The 25,164-nt window shown below is 44.0% G+C and overlaps 1 protein-coding gene and 1 non-coding gene across 2 annotated transcripts in view; one reads left to right on the top strand and one right to left on the bottom strand.

The window, feature by feature from the left end:
* NDUFAF6 (NADH:ubiquinone oxidoreductase complex assembly factor 6) overlaps nucleotides 1-25,164 on the top strand; it is a 212,614-nt gene that overhangs the window by 4,295 nt on the left and 183,155 nt on the right. The gene's annotated exons all lie outside the window — the stretch shown is intronic.
* LOC116814028 (small nucleolar RNA U13) lies at nucleotides 5,892-5,994 on the bottom strand. The gene has a single exon (XR_004371130.1). It is a non-coding gene; the product is annotated as a small nucleolar RNA U13 (small nucleolar RNA).

Consider the following 25,164-nt stretch of genomic DNA (forward strand, 5'->3'; position numbering starts at 1 on the left):
TGTTCTGAAGTAGGATTTTCCTTTATAGCACCTCTTCTCCAACTTATGCTTGCCTCTACCCCTGCTTGTCTCTGCCAGGCTGTAGGGAGCCCCTGGGGGCAGGGGCTGTCTCTTTCAGGGCTGGCCTGGGGCCTTGTGGACCCCAACCCTCCTTGTGGGATAAATGGAGGGGAGGGGGCAGAGGTGTGCTCTCGGGGTGGCCCTTGGAACCTAACTCCAGGGAACAGTCCCTTGAAAGAACTTCCCAGCTGGCACCTTGTAGGGCTCAGCAGGGTGGCAGCAGAGCACTGCCCTCTGCTCCTGAGCTCTGAGGACACCAGAGGCACCAGGGAGTCTAGGTAGATGAGCCTCTGGCTCTGCCAGTGCTGCGCTTGGCTGCCACCTCAGAGGGAGGGCCCTTAAGAAGGAAGGCATTGTAGATTGTGAGACGTAGACAGCACACCTCAGAGATGGTCACTTCAGCTCCTTCATGATTCCTGAAACTCCACAGTAAGGAGAGAGAACAGAAAAGTCGGGCAGTGATGGAAATCCAGAAGCTCTGGGAGGTTGGAATAGGCGGGAGGGCACAGAGTGCTCTGGGCGGGGCCCTGCTCTCCACTGAGGAGGATATGGAAGTCACCAAGAAACACTGTTCTCTGTCCCCAGAGCTTGAGTTCTGTTGGACTGGGGAACAGAGGATAAATGTGGAACGGATAACTATTGTTAAGCATGATGCAAAAGATAAGATGATATGGCAGAGGGGACTGCAGGGGCGGGGAGTGATCTGGGGAGGACTCACAGAGGAGGTGACATTTTATTTAGTTCATTCATTAATTCAACAACACTAGGGCACAGTAAAGCAAACAATTCCTGCCCTTTAGATCTTAAATCTAGTGTAAGGGAGGGGGAATGTCATAGAAACTAATAAATGTGTCAGGTAGTAATAACTAAGATGAAAAATAAGAGCAGGGTAAGTGAACAGGAGGTGCTATGTTAGCTGTTCAGGGAAGGCCTCCTGATGAGTCATTTGAGCAGAGAACTATGAAGAGAGAATAAGCCATACAAATAGGAAGGAAGAACATCCTAAGCAGAGGAACAGAAAGCCCAGAGGACCTTGGCATATTTAGTGCACAAGGAGGTTCGTATGGCTGGAACGTAGTGAGCAAGGGAGTGATGGGAAGGAGATGGAGTGAGAATGTTTTAAAAGCATCCAGCTGGCTGCTATGTGACGTGTAGACTCCAGCGGGGGAAAAGAGTAGAAGCAGGGAGTCTGGATAGAAGATGGATGCAACGCAGGGAAGGGGATGGTTTGTGGGAGCAGGCTGGGTGGTGGAGACTGGGAGAAGCACACTCAGGATATACGCTGAAAGTAAAGCTGTGCTGATGAATAGACTGAGGCGACTGAGAGACAAGTAAAAGGCAAGCAACTAGATGGATGAATGGCTGTCACTCAGGAACAGCTATGGGGTAGGACAGAATCAGGAGTTGGTTTTGGACAGGTTAAATGTTTTTAAATTTCCTCTACATTTTATTATTATTATTTTGAGACAGAATCTTGCCTTGTCATCCAGGCTGGAGTGCAGTGGCGCGATCTCAGCTCACTGCAACCTCCACCTCCCAGGTTCAAGCGATTCTCATGCCTCAGCCTCCCAAGTAGCTGGTATTACAGGCATGCGTCACCATTCCTGGCTAAGTTTTTTTGTATTTTTTGTAGAGTCGGGGTTTTGCCATGTTGGCCAGGCTGGTCACCAACTCCTGGCCTCAAGTGATCCGCTGGCCTCAGCCTCCCGAAGTGCTGGGATTGCAGGCATAAGCCACTGTGCCCAGCCTATTATGAAAAACTTTAAACGTTCAGCAAAGTTGAAAGGATTTTATAATGAACACCCATATGCCATACCACCTATATTCCACTATCAACATTTTGCTATGCTTACTTCATCACAGATCTTTCCATCTATCCATTCTTCATTCTATCTTATTTTCTGGTGCATTTCAAAAAGAAAAAAAAAGGAGGTATCAGTACATGTCTCCCTAAGTACTTTAGCATGCATAGTATTAACAGTTCAATATGAAACGTATAGCCCAGGCGTGGTGGCTCCCACCTGTAATACCAGCACTTTGAGAGGCCAGGGCAGGTGGATCACTTGAGTCCAGGAGTTCAAAACCAGCCTGGCCAACATGATGAAACTTTATCTAAAAAACAAAAAACAAAAAAAAACAAAAACAAAAATTAGCTTGGTGTGGTGACCCATGCCTGTAATTCCAGTCACTCCTGAAGCTAAGGCACAAGAATTGCTTGAACCCAGGAGGTGGACATTGCAGTGAGCCCAGATCATGCCGTTGCACTCCAGCCTGGGTGACAGAGTGAGGCCCTGTCTCAAAAAAAGAAAAGATATAAATCTCAGATATATAATCTTAATAAATAGACTTGTGTAACCCAAACTTTTGTCAAGTTGTGGAACATTACCATCACAGTGTTTTTGAATTTCATTCATGTTGTTGCACGTATCAGTACTTTGCTCCTTTTTGTTGCTTAGTATTCCATTGTATGGATATGCTACACTTTGTTATTTTTTAATTATTAGCTATTGTGAATAAAGGCACCGTGAACATTCTTGTATGTCCACAAGGAAGTCTTCTTGTGGACATACATTTTTTTTTTTTTTGAGATGGAGTCTCACTCTGTCACCCAGGCTGGAGAGCAGGGGCACTGTGTCAGCTCGCTGCAACCTCCGTCTCCTGGGTTCAAGCAATTCTCCTGCCTCAGCCTCCTGAGTAGTTGGGATTACAGGCGCCCACCACCACGCCCAGCTAATTTTTATATTTTTAGTAGAGACTACTAAATGATGTTTCACCATGTTGGCCGGGCTGGTCTCGAACTCCTGACATCAGGTGATCCACCCGCCTCGGCCTCAAAGTGCTGGGATTACAGGCGTGAGCCACTGTGCCCAGCCCGTATTCATTTCTTTTGAACATATACCTAAGAGTGGAATTGTGAGGTCACAGGGTAGGTATATATTTTATTTTGAGAACTAATAAGGGCTGGGTGCAGTGGCTTACACTTATAATCCCAGCACTTTGGGAGGTGGAGACGGGAGGATCGCTTGAGCCTAGGAGTTCGAGACCACCCTGGGCAACCCTGGCTCCACAAAACATAAGTTAGCTGGGTGTGGTGTTGTGCCCCTGTGGCCCTAGCTGCTCAGGTGGGAGGATCACTTGAGCCCAGGAGGTCGAGGCTGCAGTGAGCTGAGAGTGCACCACTGCACTCTAGCCTGGGCAACAGAGAGAGACCCTGTCTCGAAAAAAAAGAAAACAACAACAACAAAACTGTCATAGTTACAATGAAGTACAGCCATGTGTATCAACCGGGATAAATCTCAGAAACAATGTTTTTCAAAAACAAAAGCAAATTATAGGTCACATTCAATATGATACCATTTATATAAAATTTGAAAGCATGTGATACAAATTATAGTAGTTGTAGATACATACTTATGCAGTAATAGCATAAAAGCATGCTTCACCAAGTAGTCATCAATTTCAGGACAGTGGCATCTTGGGTTGGGGGGGAGTTTATAATTGGCTTCAGCTGTATCTGTAACATTTGTATTTCCTTAAAAGCATCTGAAACAAATAGGGTAAAATGTTAATAGTTAATAAACTGAGTGATGGATTCACAGAGATTAATCCCTACTTTTTGGTTCTCTAGTTGGTAACTTGTTAGTTTTTAGGCGCTGTTTCTGAACTATTTACTCACTCCTCCCCACCCTGCCAACCCCTGCTTCTGTAGGTAATTGATTCTGGGCTGAACCAGGATGTGTAGGGCGGGCAGCACTGTCCTTTTCCACTCCTGTGCCTCCCTCTTCTTAGAGACCCAGGGCGGAGGGGTCCTGTGGACAAAGAGCACCTCTGACCTGCCCCTGGCTCCCTAGCCTTGAGATAACTTCCAGGCCTTCTTTCCCCTTTTGGTTCCTAAATCTAGGTCTGTGAACTGGGCCAAGCTGTCCTTCCAATCCCAGTTCCAAACCCTACTTAAAATTGAACATTTTTTGTTTTTGTTTTTGTGTGTGTGTGTGTGTGTGTGTGTGTGTTTTTTTTGAGATGGAGTCTCACTTTGTTGCCCAGGCTGGAGTGCAGTGGCGCTATCTCAGCTTACTGCAAGCTCCACCTCCCGGGTTCACGCCATTCTCCTGCCTCAGCCTCCCGAGTAGCTGGGACTACAGGCACCCACCACCACACCTGGCTAATTTTTTTTGCATTTTTTTTTATTTTTAGTAGAGACAGGGTTTCACCGTGTTAGCCAGGATGGTCTCGATCTCCTGACCTCGTGATCTGCTCGCCTTGGCTTCCCAAAGTGCTGGGATTACAGGCGTGAGCCACCACCGCGCCTGGCCTGAACCATGTTTTAAAATAATTTGTTCTGTTCCATTGTTTTTCTTCAGAGACTCTAACTTTATGCAGTTTCATTTGCCTATCACTTCTCTAATGATTTTAAGTTTCTATTTTTTTACTTTGCTTGATTCTGTTCTTTATGTATTCCACAGTATCGTTCACAGTAGTGTCTCTTCTCCCTTGTGTTCCTTGTAATTTGTTTTTTTTTTTTTTGCAGCATTTCTGTATTTCTTTCCCGTTTCTTTCCTAAAGCAGTTTTTAATGTGCCGGCTCCTTTTTCATGCCCTCCCGTGGTTTGTCACCTTCTGCTGCCTGACCACCCCTTCCTTGAGTTCTTTATTTCTGCTTTGTCATCTTCCTGCATAACTGTCATTGCCTTATTACATTTAAAAAAAATCATAATAGAATATTGAGTTAAAATTTTCTTCTTCTGGCCAGGCACGGTGGCTCACGCCTGTAATCCCAGCATTTTGGGAGGCCAAGGTGGGCGGATTACCTGAGGTTAGGAGTTTGAGACCAGCCTGGCCAACATGGTGAAACGCTGTCTCTACTAAAAACATAAAAATTATCTGGGCCTGATGGTGCATACCTGTAATCCCAGCTACTTGGGAGGTTGAGGCAGGAGAATCGCTTGAATCTAGGAGGCAGAGGTTGCAGTGAGCTGGGATCGCGGCATTGCACTCTAGCCCAACTAACGGAGACTCCGTCTCAAGAAAAAAAATTTTTTTCTTCTTCTTTGTGGCAGGATTTTTTGGATGAGTTTTCCTTCTGCAGGGAGGAAGTTTTGCTACTCCTTTTCAGATTTTTTTTTTTCTGGGATAACCTTTTGTGGATTTTAAAAATCATTTATTTTTTGACGGGTCGGATTTTTCTGAGGCAATGGTTAGCAAGCGAGTCCTGTGATGTGAGAGGGGAGGCAGCTTTCCTTGATTCTCAGCTCGAGGGCTCCCTCCTCTGTTGTAGTGAGAGGCCTACTGTTTACTGAATGGCACCTCTGTGTAGCCAGACCTCCTCTGACTTTAGGATCCTAACCTCACTTGGGTGGGTTTCACCAAGCCCAGAGTTTCCTTGGTCCTTCCCCAGCCACTGATTCGGAGGCATCCTGCCCCTTCCTGCCAAGGTACTCTGTTGGAAGCTGCACTTCCCAAAGCTACCTGGGTGTCCTCTAGGCACTCTGGTGATCTCCTTCTTCCTCTCCTAGTGTTCTTGCCCTCTTCCTTCTTGGCCCGGCTCACAGTGGTTCTCATCCAGGGTAAGTCCTCTCCTCTTGGGGTTGAATTTCCCTGGGGATGGCTGGGATCCACCACCAGCTGGACTGCTGTGCAGTTTCTGGTGTTTCCTATGGCACCTGCCCACACGTTGTAGATTACTGTGCTGGTTTGGGGGTGACGCCACACACAATATGAAATTTGTAAACTTTGTCACTTCCTCATTTCACCGAACATACAGTTTGTAGTTATTTCACACTTTCATTCTTGTTGCCTTGTAGATTTTTTAAAAAATTATTTATATTTTTTTCATGTCAGATAGGTAATGTACCAGCATCATAACAAGGTTCAAGGGTGGCACATCTCACACGTGCACGTGAACACCTAGTCATCATGTTTATGAACTCCAAAGGATCGCCCTACAGATTCTGAGCAAAGCTGTCACCGTGCTCCCATCAGGCTGCTATAGAGTCCTTAGCAGGTATTCAAGGCCCTCCACAGTCTGCCCTGCCCTCTTTGGTTCTTCTCTGTGCTCTTAGGTATGACCACTGCTCCAGCTGAACTAATCTATTCACCATCCCAGGAACTCATCCCACACATCCCTTTCCCTGTGTCCCTGCTGTTCCCATAACTGTACTGTCACTTCAGGGCTTCCATGTGGTAGCTGTTGTTTGTGGTGACCCCATATGTATTTCTCTCCTCTCCCTTTCTGCTGGTATAAGAACCTAACCCACCACTCACCAGCAGGGCTGGGTGTGTAAACCCAGTTTGTTGATTGTGGTGCCCTTTCCCTTGGCAACGGGGATTGTTTCAGGGAAGGATAAATGTTCCAAGCAGGGCCAAAGTCCTTCCCTCCACACCAGCTAGCCAAGAAGCCTGCCTCTTGCCTCTAGGGTCACTGTGTCAAAGAATGTTCACCTGGGGGACCTCCCATCTGTAGTACTAAAGGACATGCTGACACAGAGCAGAGGGAGTGTCCTGGTTTAAGTCGTGGATCCACCTTGGTGGTTCCTAGTAACGAAAGCCAGTCCATCACATTTTAGCTTAAGATTATTTTGAGTCAGTTTTATCATGTGCAACTGAGAGAATCATGACAAATACACTTGACCTTGTTCTGCCGTTGCCCCTGTGCTTTATCTGTTTGTATACATTACACTATAGGGTAGTTGTAATTGCCTATTTGTCTGTGTCTCCCACTAAAAGTTCTTAATTGCACCATCACCATCATGTATCCAGCACCTAGCATTGTGCCTGGCCAGTGTTGGACAGTAAATGAAAATTCAGTTGAAACTACATGTCTGCCTTACCAAATTCTTCCTCAGGGTCTTAGACTACCAAGTGCTTCATGAAGCCTTCCTGGCAAGTGAGAGAATATATGTAAAATGTCTCGCAGTGTGGCCAGCACAAATCAGTCTCTCACAAGAGCTGCATCCTTCTCTCCTGTAGTTACTCTAGCCAGAAGTGATGTCTTTCTCCTTGTAGCTCCTATATCTCATTTAATCAAATGGCATCAACTCATACTCTCTAATACTACAGTTTGCATTTCTCTTAAGTTTTCAATGTGAATATAAATGCCGGGTAGCAAGGACCTTGCACAGTGCATCATACTATAGAATCTGCAGTTGTTGGATACACTGCTGAATGCACATGTGAGCAATAGTTAGAGGTTAGATGGAGGCTAGTGATCCATTATTGGCTGCAGGAGTCCTCGTGCTGTGTGAGACACAGATAGATTCAAAGGACCCTAGAAAAGAGTAGAGCTCAATCATACATTTGCAGAATATATGAATGGTGTTTGAAAATCTAAAGCCATAACAGCTTACCATAGCCGAAACATAGCGGTGATTATCCCATATACCCAAACATCTCACTCCTTGGTAAAAGCTGCTACTTGTCCAAGCTGAATAATTGGAATGAGAAATGAGGTGAACAAGTCAGAGTTCATCATGCCTTCAGTTCTGATAAGGGGAACTGAGTACTACCAAGAGAAGAGGCCAGAAGCTGTGGGTCCAGAACTTTTGTCTCATAATTTTCACATCAGCCTCATACTTTTCTTTGCCTATATCTTCCATATGTAATTAGTAATAGTCTGGCTGTTTCAACCTTTCTTTTTTTAGTCCTGTGACATCCCTCAGGAGGTCCTGAGAACATGTGCCTGTGAGTCAGCCTTTCTAATAGAATGTAAGCTCCAGAAGGCCAGGGACTTGGTCTGCTTTGTTCATTGCTGAAACTCCAGTACCTAAAATAGTGGCTGGTCCCTATGTATTGGGTCATAGCAGGTACTACATTCACCTCTCTACTATGTTGAATACAGTTTATTTCCCTTGTGTGTGCCTTGCTAAAATATTTATTAAATTTCTGTATTTGATACACATTGTGAAAGGACATTTTCAAGTCTAAGTCCCGTGACTTGAGTTTGCCTGTGTCTCCCACTAAAAGCTCTCAATTACACCATTGTGTGCCCAGTACCTCGCATTGTGCCTGGCCAGTGTTGGACAGTAAATAAAAATTCAGTGTCTTATTCACTGAGGTATAGTGCCTAAAACAGAAGACATTCCATAAATATTTGTGGAATGAATGACTTAAATATTTGATTAATAAAGTTTAAGTTGAGCAAAGAAATGAGAACTAGTAGCTTAGATTTACTAAGAATACTATGCCACATTTATTTACTTATTTTTAGAGACAGTCTTACTCTGTTGCCCATGCTGGAGTACAGTTGTATGATCATAGCTCACTATGGACTCAACCTCCTGGGCTCAAGCAATCCTCCCACCTCAGCCTCCCAAGCAGCTGGGACTACAGGAATGCACCCTCTTCCCTGGCTAATTTTTAAATTTCCTGTAGAGATGGGGTCTTGCTATGTTGTCCAGGCTGTCTTCAAACTCCTGGCCTCAAGTAATCCTCCCATCTCAGCCTCCCAAAGTGCTGGGAGTACAGATGTGAGCCACCGCTCCTGGCCTGTGCTACATTTATTTTAACATCTTTATCGTTCACAAGTTATTTCACAGGTATCCCCTTACTTGAGTCTTGCAACCCTATGAGGTTTATTTTGCCAGATTTATAGCTGAGGAATAAGACTCAGAGGAGTCAGAAGGCTTCTCTAAGATTATTTAGCTTGCAGATTGGAACTTGAACCCAAGTCTTGACTCCTAATTTTATATTTGTATGAATCCATACAAATGTCATAGGAAATTATCCACATTTTGTAACTAGAATTATAGAATCTGAGAATTAGAAGTGGCCTCACACATCACAAATCCTGAACCCCTCACTCATTTTTCAAAAGAGGAAAATAAGAATTGGAAAGTTTATATATGTATCCAAAGGTACACATCCAGTTTAGGAATTTCAAAAAGCTGGCCAGGCACAGTGGCACATGCCTGTAATTCCAGGAGTTGGGAGCCTGAGGCGGGTGGATCACCTGAGGTCAGGAGTTCGAGACCAGCCTGACCAACATGGCAAAAACCCATCTCTACTAAAAATACAAAACTAGCCAGGTGTGGTGGTGCACACCTGTAATCCCAGCTACTTGGGAGGCGGAGGCAGGAGAATCGCATGAACCTGGGAGGCAGAGGTTGCAGTGAGCCGAGATTGCACCACTGCACTCCAGCCTGGACGACAGAGGGAGACTCCGTCTCAAAAAAAAAAAAAGCACTTTGGGAGGCCAAGGCGGGCAGATCACAAGGTCAACAGTTCAAGACCAGCCTGGCCAACATAGTGAAACCCCGTCTCTACTAAAAATACAAAAAATTAGCCGGGTGTGGTAGTGGGCACCTGTAATCCTGGCTACTTGGGAGGCTGAGGCAGGAGAATCACTTGAACCTAGGAGGCGGAGGTTGCAGTGAGCTGAGATCGTACCACTGCACTCCAGCCTGGCGACAGAGTGAGACTCCATCTCAAAAACAAAACAAAAAATTTTTTTCGAAAAGCTGGCCGGGCGTGGTGGCTCCTAGCATTTTGGGAGGGCAAGTGGGTGGGTCACTTCGCCCAGGAGTTTGAGACCAGCCTAGGCAACATAGTGAGACCTCATCCCTAAAATAAATAAATAAAAATTATATACATATATATACATACATACACATATATACATACACACATATATACATATATATACATACACATATATACATATATATACACACACATATATATACATATATATACATACACATATATACACATACACACATATATATACATACACACACACACACACACACACACACACACACACACACACACAACATACACACACACACACACACACACACACACACACACACACACACAAAAGAATTACAAAAAGTTGGCTTCTCCAGCCAGTGCTTCTGTGTGTCACCTGGTTTCACTCAGCCTGAGAGAGTGCATTGAGCTTGTGAGAGACCAAGTTGCCCTCTGCTTTGTCTGCATCAGAGGCCCCTGAAAACTAGGCCCCTTTCTGACAGCAGCATGGCCCTTCTTGTAGGAAACTCATGTTCTCTCCTTCATTTTTTTTTCCTTCTCTCTTGTATACCTTGCATAGGGGTAAGGTGGGTGGGAGTTGTGGAAAAGGTAACCAGCAAGGGTTGCCTACTCCTGCCCATTTAGGAACTTCTTTTTGTTTTGTTTTTTTGGTTTTTTTTTTTTGGAGATGGAGTCGCTCTGTCACCTGGGCTGTAGTACAGTGGCGCAATCTTGGCTCAATGCAACCTCTGTCTCCCGGGTTCAAACAATTCTCGTACGTCAGCCTCCCAAGTAGCTGGGATTACAGGGATGTGCCACCATGCCCAGCTAATTTTTGTATTTTTAGTAGAGACAGGGTTTCACCATGTTGGCCAGGCTGGTTTCAAACTCCTGACCTCGGGTGAACCACCTGCATTGGCCTCCCAAAGTGCTGGGATTACAGGCGTGAGCCACCGCGCCTGGCCTGAACTGGTCTTGATAGAGGCCTCTGAGCTTGAAAGTTAATAAAATAATAACCCATTTCTTTCTTTCTCTGATACCTTCTCGTGTAGACCGTACCCCTACTGAGAGTTCACCTTGCACAGAATCTAAAAGAATCTTGCCTTCTGTCCAGTGGGAATGACTTTACTAGGACTGTCGGGCAGATGGATTCCATCGTTTGGCCTTGCATATGAGTCAAAACCTCTATGAGTCAAAACCTGACAATAGGAACAGCTCAGTCTTAAAAAGTTCAGAGATTACATTCAGTAATATCACTTTTCATTTAGTTTATGAAAATCAAGGTTCCAGTTTATAAGAATATATGTTCAAGAAAGTTTACTATAACTTTATTTGTAATAGCAAAAACCTAGAGATAATTTGAATTTTATCAGGAAGTGTTTTAAAAAGTATGGTTCATCTATAATATAGAATATATCATGCAATTTTTTTAAATGAGTTGAGATTACCTATGTGGACTTGAAAAGCTGTGATACATTCGTAAGTAATAAACATTGCAGAGTAATGTTAATGGAAAATGTTAAAGTAAGATCTTACTTTGGAGGAAAATAAGGAAATCTTCATATGTGTGTATATATGATTATATGAGCCTGGAGAAAGAAGTGGCAAGATGCCACCTCAGCTATTAAAATTTGTTACCATGAGAGCAGATTTGGGCTGGGGGAGGAGACATTAACACTTCTGTATTTGACTTTTACAGCAAGCATGTATTGATATTGTGATTCTTTAATAAAGTGAAAATTTTGAGGAGCATGGGTTTGAGATAAATAGATGGATTATAAGCTAGTTTTTATCACTTAATATTCGTGAGCGGTTTGGAATTAATAAATTACCTAACCTCAGTCTTCATCTATAAAAAGAGAATAACACCTACCTCACAGTATATAATTAAAGGAAGTATACAAAGCTTGTAACATTATCCTTTTATAAATGTCACTTTCTTTTTCCTTCCACATAAGCGATTTGGAGTAGAATATTAAAATAAATGCAGAATGCCTTGGCTTTGCTTCTGGTGTGTGTTCTCTTCATGTTCTCAACTTGGCCTTGGCCTTCCAAAGAGGTAGATTAGTGTTTCCACAAAGATCCAGCAGATAATCACTATTTCTCCCTTTAATCCTTTTAGACACAGAGTAAGAATAATATACAATGGTGCCTTGGCCCTCCAGGGGTTATTTACCTGATACCTCAGTTATTACTAACCCAGCTGAGAAGCAGGAAGGAAGGAGATGGGCCTCTGAACAGCCAAAACAGATGTCTAAAGGTCAAGCTCTCCTGGATCATTTATTCTTAATTCAGACAACAAAATGAGGTTTTTCCAGCTTTGGCACGTTAGTGAGGCTGCTATGGCAGGTTCCCTGAGAGCAGCCACAAGTGATAGCCTGGTTTGAGCTGAGGGGTCTGTGGAAGACTGATACTCACACACAAGAGCTCAAGAAGCCGGATGGTCTGGGCCCACACTCGGTTTTCACAGTGAATAACTGCTGTTCATAATGACAATGCTGCATTATTAGAGAGAAATTAATTCATTCTTTATATAATCTTGCAAAGGCTCTTAGAGTGTGATATCATTTAGGAGGTATTACCACCATATATGATTAAACTCCCTCAGTTTTTCTGCTAAGTTTTGTTTTTATATCAGTGCCAGAATTTAACAGTGGTCTCTATCCTACGAGGGAAAGATAGAGTAGCTGCCTTTAGTTAGAAATATACATAACCAAGAGTGACAGGTATTAGAAATTGTTCAAAAAGGATCTTAACCTGGAACAGTGGAATGGTTTCCTACAAGTGCATTATTTGCCTTTTGAGTAAAATAAGGTACACTATCTATTATCCATCTTTGCGGCCTGATGAGTTTTAGAATTCAGAGCTTTTCAGATTTTTTGAAAGGAAATATGTATGTATACAATAACCACACGTCACATAAAAGCCCTGGCAGTGTCAAAGGTAACACACTATAATAAAGCATTAATATTTCTGCAGTGAAATGTACGAAGAACTAATTAGGACAAACTGTGTAGTTTATTTAAATAATAAACCAGTAGGCTGGGTGTGGTGGCTCATGCCTGTAATCCCAGCACTTTAGGAGGCCAAGGTTGGCAGATCACGAGGTCAAGTGATTGAGACCATCTTGGCTAATACAGTGAAACCCTGTCTCTACTAAAAAAAGAAAAAAGAAAAAAAATACAAAAAATTAGCTGGGCATGGTGGCGGGCACCTGCAGTCCCAGCTACTCAGGAGGCTGAGGCAGGAGAATGGCACGAACCCGGGAGGCGGAGCTTGCAGTGAGCCGAGATCACGCCACTGCACTCCAGCCTGGGCGACAGAGCAAGACTCCGTCTCAAAAAAAAAAAAAAAAAAAATTAGCTGGGTGTGGTGGTGCGTCCCTGTAGTCCCAGCTACTCTGGAGGCTGAGGCAGGAGAATCACTTGAACCTGGGAGGGGGAGGTTGCAGTGAGCCCACATCATGCCACTGCACTCCAGCCTGGCGACAGAGCGAGACTCCATCTCAATCAATCAATCAATAAATAATAAACCAGTCAATGAAAGAGTGGAACAAATATAGATTGTAAGTACTCTAGTAGTCATTTATCTAAGGAAAACATTTTATAACTCTTGTAATATATACAGGTTCAAATTTGGCTAACTATGCCTGTGCATACACAAAGGATGAACGTGTGTAACCTCTGGTGTTTGTACATCCTAGAGGAGAGTAACATCAGTGCCTGTCCCAGCAGTAGGCTGGCAGGGGACATCTGATGCCAGCAGGAGCAGGATTAAATGCAGCACTCTAGCAGGCACCCTTTTTAAGGACTCCTTGCCCCCAATGTCATAATGGTTCATTAATTTGGGTTTCCATCTGTTCCTTTTTAATTATGAAAACTGCCTAAACTCATGTTCACTGATAAATGTACATGGCTCAAAGCCCACCATTGACTGATCACACATTTTCGCCATATCATCCAGTGATTATAATTTATAAACCCATGTTTATAATTTCCTCTTCATCATCACTATAACCCTCATGATTATCTGTATTTAAAACCATTTCTGGGCCAGGTGCAGTGGCTCACGCCGGTAATCCCAACACTGGGAGGCCAAAGCAGTAGGATCGCTTGAAGCCAGGAGTTCAAGACTAGCCTGGACAACATTGCAAGACCTCATCTCTACGAAACAGTTTTAAAAATCAGCTTAGCATTCTGGCATGCACCTGTAGTCCCAGCTACTTGGGAGGCTAAGGTGGGAAGATTGCTTGAGCCCAAGAATTTGAGGCTTCAGTGAGCTCCCATCACATCCTTGTACTCCAGCCTTGGTGACAGAGCGAGACCTTGTCTCTTTCTTCTCGAGACCGAGTCTTACTCTGTCATCCAGGCTGGAGTGCAGTGGCGTGATCTCAGCTCATTGCAGCCTCTGCCTCCCGAGCTTAAGCGATTCTCCTGCCTCAGCCTCCTGAGTAGCTGAGACTACAGGCATGCGCCACCACGCCCAGCTAATTTTTGTATTTTTAACAGAGACGGGGTTTTGCAATATTGACCAGGCTGGTCTTGAACTCCTAACCTCAAGTGATCTGCCCGGTTTGGCCTCCTAGAGTTGGGATTACAAGCATAAGCCACCGCACCCGGCCTGAGACCTTATCTCTTAAATTTTTTTTTTGTTGTTTCTTGCAGTGGTTTCTCTGCTTAAGACAGGCACATCAGGGTCTTCACTGTCAATGTGGAATATTTATTTGATGTCGGTTTTATAGTTTTAGTGGATAAACTTTGGTAATAAGGTAGTCTTCTTATTAGTGAAATAAAATCCTTTGAAGTCTTCATCTGTAGATTTGGTTTCAAACATCGCTGTAAGCCAGCATCCATGCTACTGCAGGGAACTCACGCAGCTGCTATGGAGTAGTTATTGACCAGCCAGAAAGTACTTACCTGGTTACTCATGTTTTGTTTGCATAGTAAGGTCTGGGTGAGTTACATATACCTCTCAAACATTTTAGATGTTGCTCTTTCCAGCCACTGCCAGTTTTATCTCATGTGGCCAACAATAGTGGCACACCCCAGAACAGGCAGCCAGTTCCTCAAAGCCTATGGTTGCTCACTCACTAGCATTGTGAAACGTTCTTCCAGAATATGCCACCAGGAAAGAGCTGTTTCTTCAGCACTGTCGATTTGCTCAAGACGAAGGTTCTTGGCTGGGCATGGGGGCTCACGCCTATAATCCCAGCACTTTGGGAAGCCAAGGCACATGGATCATGGGAGTTCGAGACCAGCCTGGCCAACATGGTGAAACCCCGTCTCTACTAAAAATACAAAAATTAGCCGGGCATGGTGACGCACACCTGTAATCCCAGCTACCTGGGAGGCGGAGGCGTCTCGAAAAAAAAAAAATACAAAAGTGAGTAACGTGGAACCACGTAGAGGTCCACAGGTCAGAGCTTACAATTTATGTTTTATTATTGCTATTTATTTATTTTAGCTTCATCGGGTACATGTGCAGGTTTGTTACATGGATATATTGTATGATGCTGAAGTTTGGGCTTTGATTGAACTCATCACCCAAATGGTGAACATAGTACCCAATAGGTCGTTTTGCAACACTTTTCCCCTATTCCCCCCTCCCCGCTTTTGGAGTCTCCAGTGTCTGTTGTTCGCATCTTAAAAATTTTTTTTTTTTTTTTTTTTTTTTTGAGACGGAGTCTCACTCTGTCACCCAGGCTGGAGTGCAGTGGCGCAATCTCGGCTCACTGCAAGCTCCGCCTCCCGGGTTCACGCCATTCTCCTGCCTCAGCCTCTCCGAGTAGCTGGGACTACAAGCGCCCGCCACCACGCCCGGCTAATTTTTTGTATTTTTAGTAGAGATGGGGTTTCACTGTGGTCTTGATCTCCTGACCTCGTGATCCGCCCGCCTCGGCCTCCCAAAGTGCTAGGATTACAAGCGTGAGCCACCGTGCCCGGCCTTAAAATTTTTTTTTAAGAGATGGGGTCTCCCTGTGTTGCCCAGGCTGGTATTGAACTGCCGAGCTCAAGTGATCCTCCCACCTCAGCTTCCCAAAGTGCTGGGATTACAGGTGTCAGTGACCGCCCCCAGCCGATTGTTCTCATCTTTCTGTCCATCTTTACCCAATGTTTAACTCTCACTTATGAGTGAGAACACCTGATACTTGGTTTTCTGTTTCTGCACTAATTTACTTAGAATGACGGCCTCCAGCTGCATCCATGTTGCTGCAAAGAACATATTTTTGTTGTTTGTTATGGCTGTGTAGTATTCCGTGGTACCACATTTTTTAAATCCAGTCCACTGTTGATGGGCATCTAGATTGATTCTATACTTTTGCTGTCGTGTGTAGTGCTGTGATGAACATACGAGTGCAGGTGTTGTTTTGGTAGAACAATTTATTTTCCTTTGGGTGTATACCCAGTATTGGGATTGTTGGGTCGAATGGTAATTCTGTTTTTAGTTCTTTGAAATACCTCCAAACTGCTTTTCACAGGGGCTGAACTAATTTACAATCCCACCAACTGTGTGTCAGTATTTCCTCTTCTCTGCAGCCTTGTCAGCATCTGTTACTTTCAGGGCTTACAATTCAGAATGAGACCAGAACAGGTACACAGATCATATACTCACAAGGGGCTTCAGAGAAATGAGTGGTTAAGTTTCTGTCTAGGAATTGGGGAAGAAATAGGAAGACTACAGAATAAGTGATACTTGTACCAGACCTCGTAGGATAGGTGGAATTGTATTGGGTGGTGGGAGAGATTGTGAGGATATCCCTCCTTTGATATCTGTGTTCTCCTTCTATTAGCAATAGAACCCCTAATTTAGCTGAAATAAAAATTAAATTTCCCATTCTCCCTTGAAGCTAGGAGAGGCTATTGACTGGGTTACGGTCAGTGGAATTTAAGCAAAATGGTGTGTACTTTAGGCAGTGAGGCATAAAGTGTGAGGAGTTTTAAGGTTGTTGGGTAGCTGGGGGAAGTAGCAAGATAGTGTAGAAAAGAAAAAAACGAAGTTCATGCAATTTCTTATAGCCTGATGCAATACCTTTCCATCTGTTGTTTCTCAGTAGCACATTCAACATGGAATCGGAGGTGGTCCTGACAGAACAACAGAGGCAAGCCATGCCCTTGTCCCATGGGATTAGTGCCAGCCAGCAACAAGAAATTTCCTGCAATAGGACTATTGTCCACTAGTCTATCAGTCTGAAGGGGTAAAGGTCAGTGCTGTGGCTTTAACACCTCATAAATGACCCATCCTGGCTGTCATCCTACGTGTTAGCCACTAAAGTTTACTTAGTATTTACATTTAAAGGAATTACTATAAAGTAAGCCGAATTTTAGCTTATTCCACCTATTAAAAAACAAAAATGGGCTGGATGCAGTGGCTCATGCCTATAATCCCAACACTTTGGGAGGCCGAGGCAGGTGGATCACCTGATGTCAGGAGTTCGAGACCAGCCTGGCCAATCTGGCAAAACCCCTTCTCTACTAAAAATACAAAAATCACCTGGGTGTGGTGGCACGTGCCTAAATTCCAGCTATTTGGGAGGCTGAAGCAGAAGAATCGCTTGAACCCGGGAGGCAGAGGTTGCAGTGAGCCAAGATCACGCCACTGCACTCCAGCCTGGGTGACATAGTGAGAAGACTCCATCTTGAAAAAAAAAAAAAAAAAAAAAAAAAGCCCGGGTGCAGTGGTTCACACCTGTAATCTCAGCACTTTGGGAGGCCGAGGCGGGCGGATCACGAGGTCAGGAGATCAAGACCATCCTGGCTAATATGGTGAAACCCCATCTCTACTAAAAATACAAAAAATTAGCCGGGCATGATGGTGGGAACCTGTAGTCCCAGCTACTCAGGAGGCTAAAGCAGAGAATTGCTTGAACCCGGGAGGCAGAGCTGGCAGTGAGTCGAGACCACACCTCTGCACTCCAGCCTGGGTGACAGAGCGAGACTCCATCACAAAAAAAAAAAAAGAAGCCACAAATAATGAACTTGGAAGACCAATGATTAAACAGTGTATGTCAATGTAGAAGGTTCTATAATAAAAAGTAACCCTACTTCAATAACCTAAGGATTTTAGTCCTCTTGTTTTTACCTATTCCAGCGTGTCCTGTGAGAGCTACAGAGGCATTTACAAATATCTTTGCATTAGCCTGAAATCAGCAAGGTAGTCTAACATACTTACTGGAATTCATGCTATAACACACGTACTGCTGTGGAATACAACTAGAATCCACATTTCTCAGACTAGTATATTTACCTCCTAATATAACAATTGCGAAATAGAAATTAATGTAAGTTCTGCCAAAGTTGACAGTAAGATATACAAAACTTTGGGTCCAAAATGAATTCTTTTTGTGTAATGATCAGGTGGTTGAATTACAATGTGTATTGGCAATGGCATCCCCCAAAATTGGTTTTAAAATAGAAAATTCAACCACAAAGAATCTCTCAGTCTTAGAAAAAATTTAGTGCATCAGCACTATAGAGCTTATAGAAAATGTCAAAGAAATATACAAATTCTATTAAAAAAATAGGGCAAACATTTTAGTTGGAACATAAAACTAATGTCATCCTGCTCTTTGTCAAATCCTCCCCTAAATGTTATGAACACGCATCAGTGTTTTTCCAAGCCCATTTTATAACAAGATGTACAAGTGATAATTCTTAAGTTTATTCAGTTTGCTTTAAGAATATAAAATACATCAATCTCTTCATCATGTTTGCTTCTTATGTGCAAGAATATTAGTGGAAGCCTCTTTATGCTCATGGTCCCTCAGGTATTTCTGCAGATCTCTGGGGGCTGTGAATTGATATTCTGCAGCACATGTTGCCAAGTGCCTGTTTTGTCAAGTTTCTTTTTTGATCAGCGAAACTTTGTAAGTTGTTTCTTAGTTCCAAGACTTTCTAACTTGCTCTGGATTTCTGGGCAAATATTTGTAATTTTTTTTTTTCCAGAATGAAATTCTGCCTGACTTTTAAAACTCAAACTTCTAAGTGCACCAACCTGACCAATCTGACTCCCTTCCTGATCAGTGCCATGGAAGCAGTCCAGGCTCACTAGAGACACAAAACCAGCCTCAAAGAATCACTGTAATCTAAACACAGAGGGGCTCGTGTTCCCTAGGGCCCAGACTTGGTTTGAAGCAGAGAACCCTGGCCTGCACTTCCCAGGGTTTCCAGAGGTGATAGTGCAGAGTAGGCCCTGGGAGACTGGTGGAGAAATAAGCTGCCAGGGAAGCCACCACTTCAAACTCTGTTAATGTTATTTCAGAGTCTGGGATGATCCCAGACAATCCTGGTCAGCTCTTTAATTACTAACCCATTTTTCACCTTTGCAGACTTCTCTAGAGGCTATTGTTAGCCTGTGAGATAGCTATATCATTTCATTGATTTCTATGTTATGACATACTCTTGAATACAGTTGTCAAACGTTTCTTTGACAGGAATAATTTTATTCCTGTAATTTGGCATTAGAGAGCACCCCACATGGGGATACATAAGCCAGAGTGTTCGGTCTGTATCCCCAGGTTCACCCAAACTGGAAATCTCCCATCCTTTGCTTCCTCCTCCTTTTGCCCTCTTCCCCTGCACCCCAATCACACTCGTCAATTCTGTGTTCACAGTATCTCCAACATCCTTCTCTTTCCAACCCATTCCCTGTGTTTTACCCTTGGGAGGTGTTTAGTAAATGTTGACCACCTGATACAATTCGTTTCCCTTTTTATTCCTTGCATTTGGGTATGACACTAGTTTTAATTTAGTTAACTATTAAGTTTTATTTAAAACCTTTAGGCCATGGTGTATTGAAGCAACTTTGGGACGCATTCTCTTTAGCCAGATAATTCAATGGCAAAAAAACTTGAAAAACTTAAGTTTTATTCTTGTTATAGAGGAAGCAAATTCCTCACTTCTTTTAGGACTATCTTTTGAAATACATGTTATTTCCAGCTTAAAGAACTTAGAAATAAAATCTTACCCCAATAGATGACTAGATGTGCCAGTGTAATTATTTGAAAGTACTTTTAAGTGGTTATTACTTCACTTTTTTTTTTTCCTTTTTTAGATAGGGTCTTGCTCTGTCACCCAGGTTGGAGTGCAGAGGCACAATCACAGCTCACTTCAGCCTTGATCTCCCAGGCTCAACCAGTCCTCCCACCTCAGCCTCCCGAGTAGCTGGGAGTACAGGTGTGAGCTCCTGCGCCTGTGATTACTTTACTTTTTTATTGAATGTACCCCATAATTACTGGTTCTTGTTTATTTTTTCTTTTTCTTTTTATCAGGCAGCTACCTGAGCCAGAGTAGGCTCAGAGAGACTCCTAGTTCACTTGTTTATTCTCAAGTAAGAAGTCAGACAGTTTAGAATGTCATTCATTTTGTGCAGTTACCATGATTTGCTCTGTCATTTTCAGAGCTACCAGGAATACATAGCGTTGAGTCTGCCCACTTGCTTTTGGCTACACTTGTTCCATCCCAGGGACACAGAGGATGTTCCAAGCCCTCTAGAGTGATAGCCACTCCTCCCAGGCCACACTGGAACCCCCTGGTGGCACTGAACATTACTATCCTGTCTCCTGGAAACAGGCCAATATCCTGCATCTGTAAGGTGCAGCAGGAGAGCCCTGATGTTCTCAATGCTGACCTGAAAGTCAGGAATTCCAGGTGCTCTGTATTATCTGAATTTGTCATCCAAATCAACATTGTAAACCAAGCAAGTTAGCAACAAGGTCTAAAGCATTGCCGTGACAAATATAAGAAATCCACACTTGGACCTAAAATTAGGTCACAAAATTTTGAAATTAAAGTGGAGCAGATTCAGGCAGGCTCTGTGGGATTTTTTTTTGTAACATAGAATTTCCTATAGTCTGTTCACTTTGGCAGGTCACACTTCACGTTAAAATACTCTTCTTGGAGGATGTGACCTCCAAAAGAAAATGTTAAAAGGGGGTAGAGATGGCTGCTGTAACAGTTTGATATATAATGATAACACTACATGGATAAGATGATAATAGTAAGCATGTGTGTGTATATCTATACATATAGTGATAACACTATATAAGAACCATCTGGATATAACTCAGTGTCTTGGATCACAGATTGAAAGATCCTAACTAGGTTTCTTAGTTCATTCCTGCCCTGTAACACAATAGACTGGTAATTTATAAATAAAAATATATTTCTCACAGTTCTGGAGGCTGTGAAGTTCGATTTCAAGGTGCAGGCAGATTTGGTGTCTGGCAAAGTCTCACTCTACCTTCAAGATGGCTCCTCTTGCAGTATCCTCACATGGCAGAAGGAGGGGAGGGCCAAGCAGTTCTCTGAAGCCTCTTTTATAAGGACATTAATCTTATTCGTAAGGGGAGAGCACTTAGGGCCTAATCACTGGAGCAGTGATTGCAGTCCCTGCATGTCCCCCACCCAGGGTGGTACATGAACCCCAGTATGCAGTAGAAGGGAACAAGGGGAGGGCTGGGGTTTGAGTCCCACTGCTTTCCATCATGGCTGCTGTAGCCCAGTGTTGTTGCAGAATGTCTGCCCAGGCATGGGTGCTTCCGGATGCCACTCCAGAGCCCTATTATACTTGACCCTCCACCCCCAGCCCCAGCTTGCTCCTGGAAAGCTGCACACTGCTCGCAGGCTGTGTTGCCAACCAGCCTCTATGAGCATCCCGCAGCTGCCTCCCATTTGGGGTTCTGCACTCAGCTGCAGCTGAGCCTCTGAAGAAATGAAAGCCTTGAATTCCCATCCCTGCTCATAGTTTTTAGCTGCCTATTAGGACCAATCTCCACACTTAAAGCATTCACCTTCATCCTCTCCAGCTCTGGGAACACCTTGCTTAATCCTCTTCAATAAGGGTAGAATTAGCCTTAAGAAAATTTAAGAAAAAGCTCTTAAAGTCCTTTACTGGATGCCAATGAGACATAAAAACAGCCTACTCACAAGTGAGAGAAACCCAACCCAAACTAGCTTAAGCAAAAAGGAATTTTATCCCATATAATAGTCCAAGGGTAGAGCTTGATCAAGATATTAAATTATATTAAATTATCTCTCCTTAATATTTTGATCAAGATATTAAATTATATTAAATTATCTCTCCTTCTGTCCTTCTTGCACATTGGCTGTATCTCTATCAACTTCCCCCACTTATGGAGCAAGATAGTTGCCATAGTTCTCGAATCTTCAAGTGTTTCTTGACCGAAGTCAAGTGGAGATGAGTCTCAGCTTCTCTCGGCAGTCCCAGAAAGCCTCAGTGTATCTTATTAGCTTTGACTGGGGCACAGTCCTGTCCTTGAGCTATCCTTGGCCAGGGGGAATGCATATCTGATTGGCCAGGCCCGATTCATATGCCTACTCCTGGAGCTGGGAATAGTGAATGCCATCTGAAACTAACCTCGATTCTGGAGGGAGAAATAGATCCCTAGAAGAAAATTGGGATACTGTTATCAGAAGGGAAATGGATGCAGAATGTTCACCACAAATACATCCCTTCTTTACTCAATGTTTTTCTTAATTACAAATAAATTCTTCTGGCCAATGCTCTATACAATTCCTTCTCTACTCTCTTCAAGATCCGTAACACAGTGCTTATCAAACTTTAAAATGCAAAGAAACCATCTGGGGAATCCTACTAAAAATGCAGATTAACATCCTTCAGTAGTGTGATGATGGCTGAAATAGGGGAAGAGCAGGTGTCACAGGAGCTCAAATAGGGCTGCTCACTCATTAGCCTCAATTGCCTCTGTGAAATTGGAGGCAGAAGGCCAGCAGTGGTTTAGGGCAATGGTCTCAAAGTGTGTTCCCTGGAATAGTAGTGGCAGCATGACTTGGGAATTTATTAGCAACACACATTCTCAGGCTCTATCCTGGATTTACTGAGTTAGAAACTTCAGAAATGGGGTCCAGCAATCCGTGGTTTTTTGTTTGTTTGTTTTTTTGAGACAGAGTCTCATTCTGTCGCCCAGGTTGGAGTGCAGTAACATGATCTCGGCTCACTGCAACCTCCACCTCCGCCTCCCGGGTTCAAGCAATTCTCCTGCCTCAGCCTCCCAAGTAGCTGGGACTACAGGCACATTCCACCACCCCCGGCTAATTTTTTGTATTTTTTAAAGTAGAGACGGGGTTTCACCGTGTTAGCCAGGATGGTCTCAACCTCCTGACCTTGTGATCCGCCCGCCTTGGCCTCCCAAAGTGCTGGAATTACGGGCATGAACCACCGAGTCCGGCCAAATCCATGTTTCAATAAGCCCTGCAGGAAATTGTGCACACTGAAGTTGGAGAACCACTGGGTTAGGGCCTTGCTGCTCATGGCTCTTGAGCTAGCAGCAGGCGTATCACGCTAGAAATGCAGAATCTCTGGCCCCATACACAACAGACCTACTGGATTAGAATCTGCAATTTTTTTTTTTTTTTTTGAGGCGGAGTCTCACTCCGTCACCCAGGCTGGAGTGCAGTGGCGTAATCTTGGCTCACTGCAACCTCCGCCTCCCGGGTTCAAGCAATTCTCCTGCCTCAGCCTCCTGAGTAGCTGGGATTACAGACGCCTGCCACCACACCCAACTAATTTTTGTGTTTTTAGTAGAGATGGGCTTTCACCACATTGGCCAGGCTGGTCTCGAACTCCTGACCTCAGGTGATCCACCCACCTCGGCCTCCCAAAGTGCTGGGATTACAGGCGTGTGCCACCGCGCTGGCTGAATCTGCATTTTTAACAAGATCCCCCAGATGATTTGTTTGCATTTTAAAGTTTGATAAGCATTGTGTTAGGGATCTTGAAGAGAGCAGAGAAGGAATCGTATAGAGAATTGACCAGTTGCACACAAAAGAATTGCCAAACTGGCACTTGAGCTCGTACCCCCTCCATGTCTCATGGCCGTGATCCCCACAAGAGTCATTTTTTTTTTCCAGTTGCTCTTAGGCAGCTCAAATGTAGAAGCAAGACTTGCATTCAGATTGACTTGTAGTTGGAGGTTAGCAGAACAGGCATGTCGGAAAGAGAAACGATTGAAAGTTGACATGCGACCATGAGAATGGCCAAAATTGTGCAGATGGGAGTGTAGGCCAGATAGGAAGGAGGGTGGCCATGAAGAAAGGTGGTGACAACCTGAATGTTTCCGATAGCATGAAGCAGGTAAGGTTTGAGAAAAAGTTAGCAGAGTAGTGGTCCAAGATTGCTATATAGAGTCTGTGGAACTGTTGATAGGTCCAGAGAAAACTGTCCAACAGAACCTTCTGGATGATGGAAATGTTACTCTATCTGCACTGTCCAGTATGGTAGCCACTAGCCACATGTGGCTGTGGAGCACTTGAAATACTACTAGTATGACTGAAGAACTGTTGGAAACATTACTAATAGTTCTAAAGGCCAAAGCTATACAAATAGATTCTCAAAGAAATGTTGCTCTCTTCTCATCCCCACTAACCTATTCCAATTCCTGTCTTCTTTTCCAACCCTTTTTTTCCACCCTCTGTAAGTAACCACTCCTTCATTACTGGCTTTTTCTTCCTGTATTTCTTTTGCATAATGAGCTGATAGTGGTGTGTTTTCTGATATTCCCTTCTTACATGAAGTGTAGCTTACAACAGATACTCTGAATTTTACTTTTTTTTTGAGACAGAGTCTCGCTCTGCCGCCCAGTCTAGAATGCAGTGAGGGCATCTCAGCTTACTTCAACCTCCACCTCCTGGGTTCAAGCAATTCTTCTGCCTCAGCCTCCCGAGTGGCTGGAACTACAGGTGCCCGCCACCACGCCTGGCTAATTTTTTTTTTTCTATATTTTTAGTATAGACCGGGTTTCACCATGCTGGCCAGGCTGGTCTCAAACTCCTGACCTTGTGATCCACCCGCCTTGGCCTCCTAAAGTGCTGGGATTACAGGCATGAGCCACTGCGTCCAGCCTGAATTTTGCTTTTTTTCACTTGAGTATGTTTAGAAATCAACCAGTTCATAAAGCTCTTCTTCAGTTTTTTTTTTTTTTTTTTTTTTGTTTTTTTTTTTTTTTTTTGAGACGTAGTCTTGCTCTGTCGCCCAGGCTGGAGTGCAGTGGTATGATCTTGGCTCACTACAACCTCCGCCTCCTGGGTTCAAGCGATTCTCCTGCCTCAGCCTCCTGAGTAGCTGGGATTAACAGGTGCACGCCGCCACGCCCAGCTAATTTTTTTTTTTTTGAGACGGAGTCTCGTTCTTTCACCCAGGCTGGAGTGCAGTGGCACAATCTCGGCTCACTGCAGGCTCCGCCCCCCGGGGTTCACGCCATTCTCCTGCCTCAGCCTCCCGCGTAGCTGGGACTACAGGCGCCCGCCACCTCGCCCGGCTAATTTTTTGTATTTTTTTTAGTAGAGACGGGGTTTCACCGTGTTAGCCAGGATGGTCTCGATCTCCTGACCTCGTGATCCGCCCGCCTCGGCCTCCCAAAGTGCTGGGATTACAGGCGTGAGCCACCGCGCCCGGCCCCAGCTAATTTTTGTATTTTTTGTAGAGATGGGGTTTCACTGTGTTAGCCAGGATGGTCTCGATCTCCTGACCTTGTGATCCGCCTGCCTTGGCCTCCCAAAATGCTGGGATTACAGGCGTGAGCCACCACACCCGGCCCCTGCCTCAGTTTTTAAAAAAGCTGCATTGACCTCTATTGTGGGGATGTGTTATAATATATTCAACT

The sequence above is a fragment of the Hylobates moloch genome, unplaced genomic scaffold (assembly GCF_009828535.3).
Source record: "Hylobates moloch isolate HMO894 unplaced genomic scaffold, HMol_V3 SCAFFOLD_9, whole genome shotgun sequence".
Classification (NCBI taxonomy): domain Eukaryota; kingdom Metazoa; phylum Chordata; class Mammalia; order Primates; family Hylobatidae; genus Hylobates; species Hylobates moloch.